The sequence below is a fragment of the Anser brachyrhynchus genome (assembly GCF_964034855.1).
Source record: "Anser brachyrhynchus genome assembly, chromosome: 26".
NCBI lineage: Eukaryota > Metazoa > Chordata > Aves > Anseriformes > Anatidae > Anser > Anser brachyrhynchus.
This window is the reverse complement of record NC_137719.1, coordinates 4,178,104-4,190,951: the sequence shown is the minus strand read 5'-3', so window position 1 is coordinate 4,190,951 and position 12,848 is coordinate 4,178,104. Positions and strand designations below refer to the sequence as shown.

The following is a 12,848-nucleotide window of genomic DNA, read 5'->3' as shown; positions in this document are numbered from 1 at the left end:
GTGATGGGATCCAGGGTGAACTGGTTTTAGAAATGAAACAGCGTGAGAGGACAGGAGAATATCAAACTGCAGCTCATGACAAATATCATGCATGCTTTTGTTGTGATCCCCCGTATTTTACTTTATAATTCTTCACTTCCTTCAAACTGAAAAAAGTTCAACTGGCTCAGAAATGCTTTGTGATGTTTTAGGGCCATCGAGTGCAGATTGCAGCCAAATTCTGCTCGTTTCCAAGTTGGTTTGTCCACTGCTTAGCCTTAGCCTTACTCTGAGAAAGGCTTTGGGAATCCCCATTTTTCACCTTCTCCACGGCTTGACTATATTTCTTCCTGGAAGATGTGCTTTAGTGAAGCAAAAGCTGGTGAGCTCAGTGCATGGCTGGCTGATGAAATTCTCTAGCCTGTGCTGTTCTGGAGACGGGGCCAAATGATCCAATGGCACTGACCGGCCTCAAAACCCAAGAAATAACTCTACAGGCTCCTGGGCCTGTGCAAGGACTTTTGCAGATCCCCGTTAATTGCAGTGGGTTTGCACGAGGTCTGGCCACGAGGACTTCACTGCATAATACAAATGAAACCCAGTCTGTCGGCAGTGCACGTGCTCGCTATTCAATGCATTAATTAATACGGTTGTTGAGTTTCAATCCTCTTTCAAAGCACTTTAACTACTGCTACGTGGATCTAACTAGAAGGCAGGGCCATATGCAGCAGGCATGGCAAATAGTTATAGTGCTCTGCTTTTTTTTTTTTTGTTTTGTTTTAATGGTTTCTGGCAATGCATCGCACTGAGGTAAGTGCTTTGTTTCTCCCTCAAGTGGCACTCATCTCCCTAGGGTTTCCATATGAATGCTTGAGAAGAACGTCCACTTGGGTTTATTTTTGTTCTGTATGTACTGTGCAAGCTTTTGGCTGTCTTTGCCAAAGGAAAAGGCAGGTTACCGCTACTTAAAAGAAATATTTTTAATTGCATAGTATTGATTTTCTTTTTCCTTGCTGGAGTGCGTGTTCTCTTGTCGATGGATGTAGCAGAATATGGGGCTGGATTATGTGGATAGATTAGCCCTGAGATAACAATACAAATGAATTAAAACCCATTCAGTGGTTTTGGTGAAAGTATGTTGGTCTGCCACCTAGAATTTGGCTTTTCTTTCGATTCACTTAATGAAACGCACGTGCCAGCACTTCCCTCTTTCTCTGTCACACTTTCTGCACTGCTGCAGTACCCCAGCAATACAGTGCAGCCAGCAGCACCTAGGCACTGAGATGAAGGCTGGAGTTGTGCCTACCCCAGCTTATATGTTAGGTTCTTCCTCCTGTTGCACTCTGTGACTTTGGAGGATACAAGGCTAGGGGAGATAGTCATAGATTTTTACTTTGAAACCCCTCAGAAAATAAAACAAGCTGTAGAGCCCTTAGCATCCCCTGCACACCTCAACGGGAAAAGAGGAATTTTGCAAATGCTTGGACATAAACAGGTTAACACAGAGCCATGGAGTATAACCCTTTCCTTTATCATGACGTGTTATGATAATGTGCAGTTGAGAGCTGGTAAAAGACAAATGCATGGATGTTGATACAGGACCAGGGAGTTCTAAAATTGTTTTCACATTTATATGTAAAGCAATTACTGATTTTTTTCTCTGCCTCATAACCTGAGAAGCGGTGCAGACATACAGGAAGTCTTACTTTTTATTTCACTCTAGTAGACTTGTAAAGCATGCAGCTCTGGTGTACAGTGCAACAAGAGTCAAATGAAACTTGAATTTTTTTTTTTATTGCATTACTTGTAGCCCCATAATGCAGGCAGATACCTTTAGAGCAGGGAAGGGGGGAAGTGAAAGACCAGCGTGTTCTGACAGCTGACTGTACAATCATTTCAAATCGATCTGTATTCATGATGATCAGCGTACCAGTCCTAACACATGTATGCTTCTCTCTACCCTGGTTGTTCTGATCTGTCATATTTAGGGCACCGGGGAATGCGATTTAATTTTTTTCACCACTTGTTACTTTGGAAACTGCTCAGTAAAACACCCCTCCAAGCCTGCATATTCTTTCATGGTGTCTAATTAATTCATTTGCAGAGTGTGTGTTTCTCTCAGTGCTCATTCTGCAGAGGTGCTAAGTCTTGTAATAAGAGGGAGAGAACCTGAACAGATTTGTTTTCACATTCTCTGTTTCAAAGCTGATTGAATCAGACCCAGCAGCTCTGTGTTGGAAAAAGAGGTGTTCTTGTAGACTAACAACAGTGCTTAGGTCAGGACTATGCAGAGCCAAGCCCTCCTCGTGCCTCACTTTGCTCCTCAACCCCTGCAACATATGCTCAATGCTGTCAGCAAAGGTAGACACTGCTTGACAAGCAAAATCGGGACCTATTTGTGCTCAGGTTTGTCGGTAGAAAAAGGCAGGTTATGCCACAGCCACTTTGTTTGCTCAAGGAAAGTGTGCAGATTTCTACCCAGAAGTGGAAACTAAGGGAAAGCCACTGGCTACGTCTGTCAGCAGTAATTAATAATCCATTACCTGCTGCCAGTCTCTGGCTCGTGGTTATGCGTAGGCATTTGGCGAGTGAATGTGCTAGTTTACAGCCTCCATAAAGGGATAGGGCAGAGGTGAAGGTGAGCAGTGATGTCTGGCTGCATCTCCCATCCATTTGGGGGCTTTATACTTGGGGTTTGAAACCTGATATCACAATTTTGCATGAAAAACCAGAAGGAATAAGGATGCAAGGTGTCTGCATTCTGATTCTCCGGAGCACCTGCTTGTATTGGGTCTGAACTCTGTTGCTGTAAGGGTGCCTGCCCAAAGGTTTCAGGGGTAGATGGACTCTGCACTGGGTTTGGGCTGCCATTGCTTGACCATCATTTTTAAGGGCCAGGAAGACTCTCAGAAGATCCCACCTGAAAGGTATTGGTTGAACGTGGTATCTCTGAGACGTGGGTTCATAGCTGGATCCACATCCGTAAGCATTCCTTCATTTGTGAACATCAGTTATTTTTAGGATTTTAAAGTCCTAAACACTGCTGTATTAAAGACATAAAGCTGCTTGTGAGGGGTTTATCTGAAGGTCAAAATCTAAAATGTTTCTTCATTTTCTGCAGAAGCAGGATGTGCTGTATCCTAAAGCACTTTGGTAGTCTCTGTAAGCTTTATGGTACCCTAAATAAATGTACTTAAATGTGCTGAAAGGCACCTAATCAAACAAATTAGATGGCAAAATACTTCAGAATATTTCTTCAACTTTTAGACACCTTCTGACACATGCACATGACTGGTTCAAGTTGGACTGTATGTGCTTATTTTACCCTGATCATATAAAGGCATTGTTACAAACATACATGATCTAGGGTGCCTTTCTGGGGGAGGAGGAGGCAGGAGGGGGATAGTTGGCATTGAGAGAGTCCCCATTATCAGGGGTATGGGTTTTAGAGATCCTCCTGAGAAGGCATTTTTAAATTTGTAAAGCCCAAGGCTTTAAAAAGTGAGGGGGAAAGGCTGTTATTAACAACAACTTATTGTGGAAAAATATTTGCATAGATAAAACATTTCACTCAGCGTGTTAGGACAAGGAATAAAACCCTTCTCTTATTTGATCTTATTCATGATTACTATTTGGGTCTTCTCATGCAGAGATCTCAAAGCATTTTGCAAATGAAGATGTAAGTTGTTATCCTTATTTTATACAGGAATGGCTGAGAGAGAGAAACGACTGCACCGCAGGACCACCGGAGACCTGGAGCTCCAGCTTGGGTCTCTGCAGTCTCAGTCTAGTGCCTCATACCATTCTTTTAAGGTTGAAAAAACTCGTTAGAATGTATTAGCTAAGAGGAAAAGCAAGGTGGAGAGGTTATTGGCAGAGAAAGAAAAAAGAAACACAATACCAAACTTTGAGAAAGCAGATCTTGGGTAAGGAGTAAGCAGGGAAAGTTTTCTCCATAGCTACAGTGAACTAAAGATAGAATCTGACAGTAACAGAAATGTAAGATGCATCTTCTCTAAATTTCAGTACTCTCAGGTAGAGTGAAGGAGTTGGAAATAATTTCCAGAAGCAACTGTGTCCATTGCTTTTTCAAAAGCATTGTAGGCATTTAACCTGCAGCCCTTTACTGTGCAAGGGAAATTTGCACCTAACTTATTTGTGTGCTTCTGTGATTATCAGCAAATACCTAACCAACTTTGCAAACCGGAGAATTCACACTTCATGCCTTAGGAGTCTGCTGTTAAAACATGACCCATCGTCCTTGTGCTCATTTGCAGATCACCTGACACGCACTCCATGTACAAATGATGCTGATGGTTCTGCTTCTGCATAGTCATAGAGTGCCCATCCAGGTGACAACATATCTTAAGTTTCTGAGACTAAAAACGTCACTCTGGGCCTGGCAGTGTGTTTGATTTCATTCCAGGCATAAAGTAACAAATTGCCTTTAATGGCAGCATCACCAGAAATAGGCTTCCGTCGCTTTTTCATGTCACTTTCAAGTGCGTCGTTGATGTTTTTATGGAATTTTATTATACAGCTTGTTATGCAGCAAGAACAACCATGCCAGGTTCTTGGGGATCAGCAGGCGGGGGGGGCTAAGCTATAATAAGAACTCGTACACTCGTGGTTTTAATATCTTTTACTTCAAAGCAAGGAGTTGATGTGATCTTTCATCATCTCAGCTGTTGTTTACCAGCTTCCTACAGATGCTGTTTGAACTAACAAACCCCACATTTCCTGGTTGGAGGGAGGAATTCCCTCGGTAGTTGCAATCCGTTCACTTGGAGGCTTAGTACTCCTGATTGAATGATGCCACTAACAAGAAGGGGATAAACCATTTAAACGTTCAGTATCACCTTTCAGTCAAATAATAACTGGCCAAATTAGTTTGGCTTAGCTTCTCAGCCCTGCTCCTTATTTACAGCTCCGAGGGAAAACGACCACCGAGTCCAGGGCTGTATTTGGGGTCAATTTGCTCCATGTATCAGAAACAGACAGACGTGTTCCTGATACAAGGGCTTCTCTTTGGCACTGATCTATGAACACTATTTTGTTTCCTAACAGTCTTTTAAATCAGCTGAAATCTAGAAATTACAGATGAGGAAAGAGCTGTGAGGTCATCCGTTCTGAGAAGATCAGAGCAGGTTCTTTAGTGCCTGTGATTACAGTGGGTGAGTGTCTGTAATGGAGAAACTAGCAGCAGTCCCAGACTGGTTCCATTTTTTCTTCCTTTACCTCCTCCTTTTTTTTTTTTTTCCTTTTTGCCCCAGCCCATCAGCAGAGCAGTCCTGCTACAGAAGTCGATGAAATTTTCAACCACGCTGAAATAAGTACACTGTAATAAAAATGGGATGAGGCACGTGTGTGCCAGGTTGGCTTTCCAAATAGACACTGCTTTCCCTTCCAGTGAACAGGATGGTAGCCATCCATGACTTCTTTTCCAGCTAGTTATGTCTGAAAACCCATTCCAATCTCTTTGTGTGCTTGTATGCATGTTTATGGTGACAGCATATTATTTACCTCCAGAGACTTCACAGCCTTAAGCTTGTCCCTGTCCCAAGTAGCTGATAGTCTGAGCAAGGAAGCCTTGGGGAGAAGTGTCTTGGGCAGTGACTTGCTCTGGGTTAGGTAGCAAGTCAGTGGCTGCAGTGGGAAACAGAATATGATTCTCTTCTCTCTCGGTTTTCTCAGTTTTTGTTCTTTTCTTGGTCTCTAACCCACAGGTTTTATGGAGTTTTGTTGGTGAAGAAATGCACTTTGAAGCTGAGGTTTGTGATGGACCTACATTGTGTCCTGCAGGGATCGGCGCTGCGTTGAGAACTGGCTGCAGCTAAGTGGTGTGTTGTTCTCGCTGCCATGATCTTCATAGTGCTGAAGAGTAGCAGTGGGAATGATCATCATTTTAGACTTATAGGCAATTTTGTGTATTTTTATTTATATGCTTATATATATATATATATGGTTTTATATGAAGAATCCCACGAAGATGTGAATCAGGAATTGTGATGCTCTGTAGGGTGTAAGCGTTACTGAAGGGCCCTAATCCCCCTTGGTTGCACCAAGCACACTTCTGGAGCCTCTGCAGGGTGCCCTCCTCCCTTTCTGAGCATTTATGTGGAAAATTGTAAGCTCAGAAACCACTTTTGCATAGCCAGCTGAAAATGCCCCTTTTTGGGTGCTAGCAGGTTACAATCAATACCTCGTGTTCTTAGACTCTTGTCTCCGTGCAGTTTTGCTGAACAAAAGTTTAATTGACCTGAAAAAGAAACTTAACTGATTTTCAAAGCCATCAGTGCACCTAGTAAAATAAACATTCTGCAGGGCAACTTCCATGTTATTTCTACGCTGAATTTCTGTTTTGTTTGCCCTGCCCAACAGCCACCTCTTAGAGCAAAAGGCAAAACCGCCGTGTTGGATTCTACCCTCCTCTTAACATTTCCTAATAAAACAGCATTCGAAAAAAGAAACAGAATTTTGCTAAGAAGCAAGTTTGTGGGAAATGATGGAGAGGGTTACTTCATACAGATCCAAGAATAATTTTTCCACTCTTCAGAATGCTTGGGTATTTAGTCTGTGTCAGAGGCATGGGACCTTTATCAATCAAAGACCGACTTTGTCATTAAATGGAATCTGTGAGTCGCACTGCGATTAAATTCCTTGTAGGATCCGTGAAATAAGGGTCTGATTCTCAGCTACACTGAGGCTCCTTTGTGCACCTACAGTGGCATAAAGCCCCCAAGACTTTATTTTGTATCAGATCTTTCATAAAATCTATTCACCCAAAGCGCTTTAGGGTTAAAATTAATTCAGTTAATGAGTTAAATAACTGCCAAGGGAGAGAGAAATTAAGAGTCATGGGCAAGGGGGAAAAGAGATGCTTCCAGCTGAGTTCAGAAGAGAGTGTGAATGAGTTGAAGGGGAAAAGAGATGCAAAGAAGATGCACTGATGGGCAGGAGCTGCAGAGGAGAAAGCTCTTATGCCCTGGGGGTCAAATTATATGAAGGAAGGAGGAAGAGCCCTCTTTCTGCAGGAGACTTGCTACCAATGGAAGTTGATTTAATGCATATTACAGAAGGAACAGTATCAGTTAGGATTTTCCCGTATTGTAGGCAGTTGCTGTAAGTCTGCACAGGTTGTGCAAACATTCACCTTTTGTTTGTATAAATGCAGTAGAACTTACAAAGATCTGTCACTTTAGGAACAAAACGATGGTCCCTGACTAAATCTTCTGACACCCAGGATCATTCAGGTCACAGAGCACTGTGGCTGTTCCAGCTACGGTAGAGAGAGGATCAGAGCATTAAACTTTTTCTCTGATCTCATTAAAGCAAAAGCTGTCGTAGGGCTATGTGGATAACCTGCATCTAACACACCACTGCAAACAGCTAAGGAGTGTCTCTTCCTCAGCCCCTTAGTCGGGCACAGAAACATGTGGACGGTCATCTAGAAGAAGCTACAAAATATTTTAATCATGCTGACCACCACATCTTGAAACTCTACTGGAGACAGCAGAGCTTATTTATGTCTTCCAGGTTATTGTTCCACTGAAACCTTGGAAGTAACAGCTGAGTGGTGTGGCACTGGAAGCGCTGTGCCTCTGGCAGCCCAGGTCTTGGAATGAGCTTATTTAGCTTTTATCAGGAAGGAGGGTAAGTTAATCTCTACTGCACCTATGTTCCTGTCTGTATTTAGCAAATAAGCTTTTATGTCATTTAGATGCCTCTGAAAAATGCCCCCTTCCCTTTCCCCCAGTCTTTTTTTAATTTCTCCTCCCCTGAAAAGTCTTTCCAAGCCTTTAAGCACATTTGTTGGACTCCTCTGGATCTGAATCTATCATTGGTCTAGACGACAAAGAATATTTGAACAGATGTTTTTTAAGTGAGCCGTTCTTTCCCAATTTTAATAAAACTTCTAACTTCATGCGAGGCACAACTTCATCTGAAGTGGCTCTGAACCTCCAAGAAACTGCGCTAAATCAGGCTTTAAACAACTCGCAGTTCCTAGCATGGTTAGACTGATGACGTCCCTTACACTTTAAGAAACCTCTGAGGCTCACAAACAGAAGTTTTACGTTTAATAGTTTGGATACTAACAGCCTTGATTCATTTCCCTCTGTTTTATATCATTGCTCTATCATGGTGCGATTACAGTGCAAGGAGGTGCCTTGGAAGCTTGGAGAATAGTAAATGCAGCCCTGGCTTCACTCAGCAGAACCTGCTCAGGGCTTTACAAGCAATTTTCAGACGAACTCATCTGACAAAGGTTGGTTAAAAGAGAAAAAAAAAAAAAAGACATAAAAACAAAAGAAAACAAACAAAACAAAAGCCCGGGTGCCTTATTTGAGAAAGGTAAATAAAACACATCCTGCATATTCTGCTAAGTGGTATGTAGTCTGCCTTTGGATGATATAAGAGGGAATTTGTCCTTGCTTAATGTTCACTCTGTGTGAAGTTGGATGTTATGTCCCGAGTTATTGGGAGCTCTTTAAATGGAGGTGGTGAGAATGGATAGTGAGGGAGAGAACTGTGAGCTTTATTGATGTATCTGCACAGCATGGGGCTGAAACATGCTCCCTTTACACGGGGGTGGGGTCTGGTGTAAAACCCAAGAAGGATTCTCCCGAGACACATTTCTTCCATTTAGAAGCCCCGTTTAGAAAGCTGGGGGAAGGATTCCCAGGACACTGTGTGTTGCAAATTTGGCTTGAGAAGGTCCTATAAAAGAGCTCTGGGTAAGACAGACATCCACAGGGGGCTTCCTGCAGGCCCTAGCAGAGGCTGAAATGGCTCGTATTTCCATAAATCCTTTTGTGAACGCAGAGGCAGGATTTGGGTTTAACACATTGAGTCTGTGACACTTCGCTAGGTCTAAAACTAGAACTGGGTGCCCGTTTTGAAGGAAGAGAACAATTAAGATGATTTTTCGAGACTACGTGTATTCAGTGCTGACGGCCTTATCTTTCTCATATGCTTTTGTTTCTTCTCATGCCTGCAAGTCTGGTTTCTGTGGCACAGGGATGAAAATATAAAATTCTTGAAAACAGGGTCTGCCTCTAGCCTGTGGGTTTGGGATTCTTGTGCATCCCTCTGTTTGAGCTGGGCCTATCTGGAATCACAGTGTGTAAGTCTGAGTTTCTCTGCAAGCCTCATTTTCCTCTCATCTGTGAAACAGGGTAGATAATTTCTGCCTTAAAGGCATGTAAATTTTAATAGTTTAGTCCCCAGTTCAGCAAAGCACTTGAGCACATTCCACTGGAGTCAATGGGGTTTTAATTCTGTGATTACATTGTTTGGTGAACTAGGGCCACAAAAAAAATGGTTTAGGATCATTGAAACAGAGGTGTTACAGGACTGTAAGGTGTCATTATCAGTGTTTTGCAGTAAAATAAACCATGGTAATATTGGAAGCATTTCAAAAACTAACCCCAGATATATTTTGGCAAACAAAGTCATTTAAAAATAAAACTTACCTTTAAATCTGAATGCAACACGACTGCGTGGCATCGGAAGGCCAGACACAGATTTTTACAGCATGGGACCATGAATAAATTCTCCATTCTCCTTTCTTTATTTCTGTTCTAAAGATGCTTTTGGAAACTTATTTATCTTCTGCATGGATTTTTGGCCAGAAATGGGCACTTTTTTTATTACCTCCAACAAGTCATACATGGAGTTTAGGTCACCTTAAATGTATTTGACCAAGAATTTTTCTGGAGACGTTAGAGGATAATGGCTTGGCTGTACGTTTTTGTTTGGTTTGTTATTTTTTAAAATGCAATAACTTGATGCCCTAATGTACTTTTCTGAACTCCATGAATGCAGTTTCAGTTCCTTTCTCTTAAGTGGTTGAATCCACAGTTCTTAGACGTGTGTCAGCCCAAGATGTCTTTTAGTTTAGGGTAAGGAATTCTTAATCTATCCTGTTACTGATTATTTTGAATAAATAATGTTATAATATACATAATATCTATAAAATCACCAAACCCTAAGCTTAGAGAATTACAGTAGCTAGCTCTTTGTCTCAGCGGCTGAAGTGTTTTCTGTGTTCTGCAACTGTAATATCCTCAGCTGTCTTGTTTCTACTACCAGGGCCTCCAGATGCAGAGAAGGAGAGCTGCAGAGACCAGCACATACAGAGGAAGAATACAGGAGATCCCCAGAAAAGGAAGGAGGAGGCTGAAAAGGAAAATTCAGCGCCGAGGCAGCTTGTTTATATCACCTCAGAGAGTTGATTGCATGCTTATCACACACAGCACAAAGCTCAGTTGTCTAGACAATCGTCTAATTGTCTTTACTCAGTAAGTAGCAGCCCTGGTGACATTCCAGACCTTGACCTCTGCCCTGTCCAGCGCCAAAAAAGTGCCGTTAGGAATCATGTAACACTGGGTATTAAAGATTGTTGGAAAAGGCCATGGGGTCAACCTACTGTGGAGTTTTAGCAACAATGCTGAATATAGCCGACTCTCTCGCTCCTTCCTCCCTTCCTCTTGAGATTTGGGCTTATTGTACGAGAGTGTTGGTATGATTCCTGTGCTTAAACTAAGAGATGAGGCTGCACTAGCACCACTTGGGGGCCGTGCTAGGAAGGAGGAATGTAAGTCTAGGATTGCTTATGCCTGCCATCCTTTTTTAAAAGAGCTTAGGCAATCCCTGGTCAAGAAATGTGCTTCTAAATATTGTAGTCGGACGGTGTGGCTTGGGATGTCAGAGGCGAAGTCTACAAAGAGACTGCTGGCTAGAGCGACAGAGTTATATGTGTTATAGCCCTATAAACAGTGTTGTGCTTCAAGGATTTAGAGGTAGGAAGCAGAGTGCCAGCCACTGCTGAAAATATGTACAGACCTGTACAGATTCCTCGGCTGCTGCTGGTGAAAAGCTTACTTGTGCACACCCTGCTCCCCTATAGCTGCCGCTGGAAATGGGTTTTCTTGGCCCATTAGAAGATGAGACCCTGAGTGTATGAAGTGAGGGCCCAGTTCAGGGAGATAATTACCTGTAATGGTCGTTACAGCTAGACCTCAACTCAGAGATGTCCTGAAAGGCATTCTTGAGTTAGAGCGGCTATCTGTTGTTTCGTAACAACTGTTCGTACTGTATGATTTGGTCTCCTGTGAAGTACTCGAGTTAATTACATCCGTCTTTTCTTTTAAATAATGATAAATTAGTTTGTTTGGGCTTTTAAATGATGTAAAAGTATAGAAATTGTTACCAAACTCCTCAACTGGTGTAAACTGAGGTAACTGTTTAAATCAGTGGAGTGATGCCAGTTTACATCAGTTAAAGACCTGACTTTCTATTCCCAGGCACATTAAAGGTGTTAGTGTGCAAATGACTGCAAAAATTATTGCTGAAAGGTTTTACGCTCAAAGGCAGATCAGGTATCTGGTCCAGGGAGGGTACATCCGTGGCTGTTAAAGGAAATAAAGGAGAGAAAATTGTGAAGTGTTAACTGATATTTTTAGAAGCTTTATAATGACAGGTCACATTCCCAAGGACTATGAAGTGGCAAATCTAACACCCATTATTCAAGAGGGGCAAAAAGATACAGCAAGCAATTACGGTTTAACACCAGTTGTGGGAAAAATATTAGAAACCATTTCAGGAGGTTTTGTAAGTGAACAGCTTGGAAAGTGTAATTTGATTAGAGATGGCCAACATGGGCTTTTGAGGTAGGCTTTAACTAACTTGGAATTCTTCAAAGGTATTGCTGCCATGGGAGGCAGAGGGTCTGGATTGGGCGGCGTGTGCTTGTGTTACGTGTCTGAAGTGGCAAGCTGGGATGCAGCTACAGAGCTCCCCTTACTTGCACTGAGCTGGGCTGCTGAACCTACTTGAAATGCGCTTAAATGTAGGGAATAATGAATCCTCTTAGCCAGGCAAGGGGGAAAAGATGGGTTTTGCTTGAAGAAATGAAATAAAGTGGGTTTCTTTTTGCCTCCTACTGCCTGAAAGTCTTGAAGACTATCACAGCAGGCAGAGAAATGGAGCTTGGAAGAGTTGGACTTGCGTGCCAAGCTCTCTGTGACTGCAAGGAAGGGTCTCCCAAATGAGCTTTCCTAGGTGCACTGCTATATCTAAATGCAATTCAGACAATTTCTGGAGGTCATACGTAGACCAGAGGAGTACAACTATCAGTGGGTCTTTGCTAGGTACATAAATCCTCTGTTTGTGTGAATCACTTTGGAAGTAAAATGCTGCTGTTCCTTGTGTTACCTTTTTACATTGCAGGCTGCAGCTCCGAGAATGGCTCTTGTGGCTTCCACCTGGCCTTGGCCACTGAGCCTGTGAATCTGGCCAGTTCTTTCCTTTGCACTCTTGTTCCCCCTCAAACCTCCTCTGTCACACACAGGTGGCTGGGACAGACTCCTGCCACATGGTGGACGGTGGTTAGCACACTGTGTCCCTGGTCTCAAAGGCCTCAAGGCTTCTTGATGCTACTGAATAAATATATATATATATATATTGTTTTAAACAAAGAAGCAGAGATATTATTATACTCCTGAACTACCAAAAGCAACTTAATATCAGGAACAAGATTAATTAATTTACTTTTTTTATATATCAGAAAAGATTTACTGATAATTTCAGGGAGGAGGCCAGAAGTTAAGTTACTAAACTGTGTCTTAGGATAAATAATTATCTTGATTTTTATTTTTTTTTCCCTGAAGTATGATGTATCATAATAACTATTTGCTTAGTACTTCTGAATTAAGGCTTCACAGGCATGATATTTCAAAGGTATTTACATGCTTTAAGATTTGAAGTTATGTAGGTGTTCTTGAGATTTGAAGTTATGTAGGTGTTCTTGAGAATTTCTCTTCCCAGTATTATCTTGTGTATGTATGAGAACTGTATAAATTTTAGCT

General features: G+C 42.1%; 1 long non-coding RNA gene across 1 annotated transcript in view; it reads left to right on the top strand.

Annotated features, from left to right (window-relative positions):
* Positions 1–12,848, top strand: part of LOC308183099 — a 70,097-nt gene that overhangs the window by 32,700 nt on the left and 24,549 nt on the right. Inside the window, exons 14-17 of the long non-coding RNA XR_013942258.1 lie at positions 5,047–5,153; positions 5,706–7,632; positions 8,134–8,245; positions 10,072–10,280. This is a non-coding gene — a long non-coding RNA (uncharacterized lncRNA). The remainder of the gene's footprint in view (positions 1–5,046; positions 5,154–5,705; positions 7,633–8,133; positions 8,246–10,071; positions 10,281–12,848) is intronic.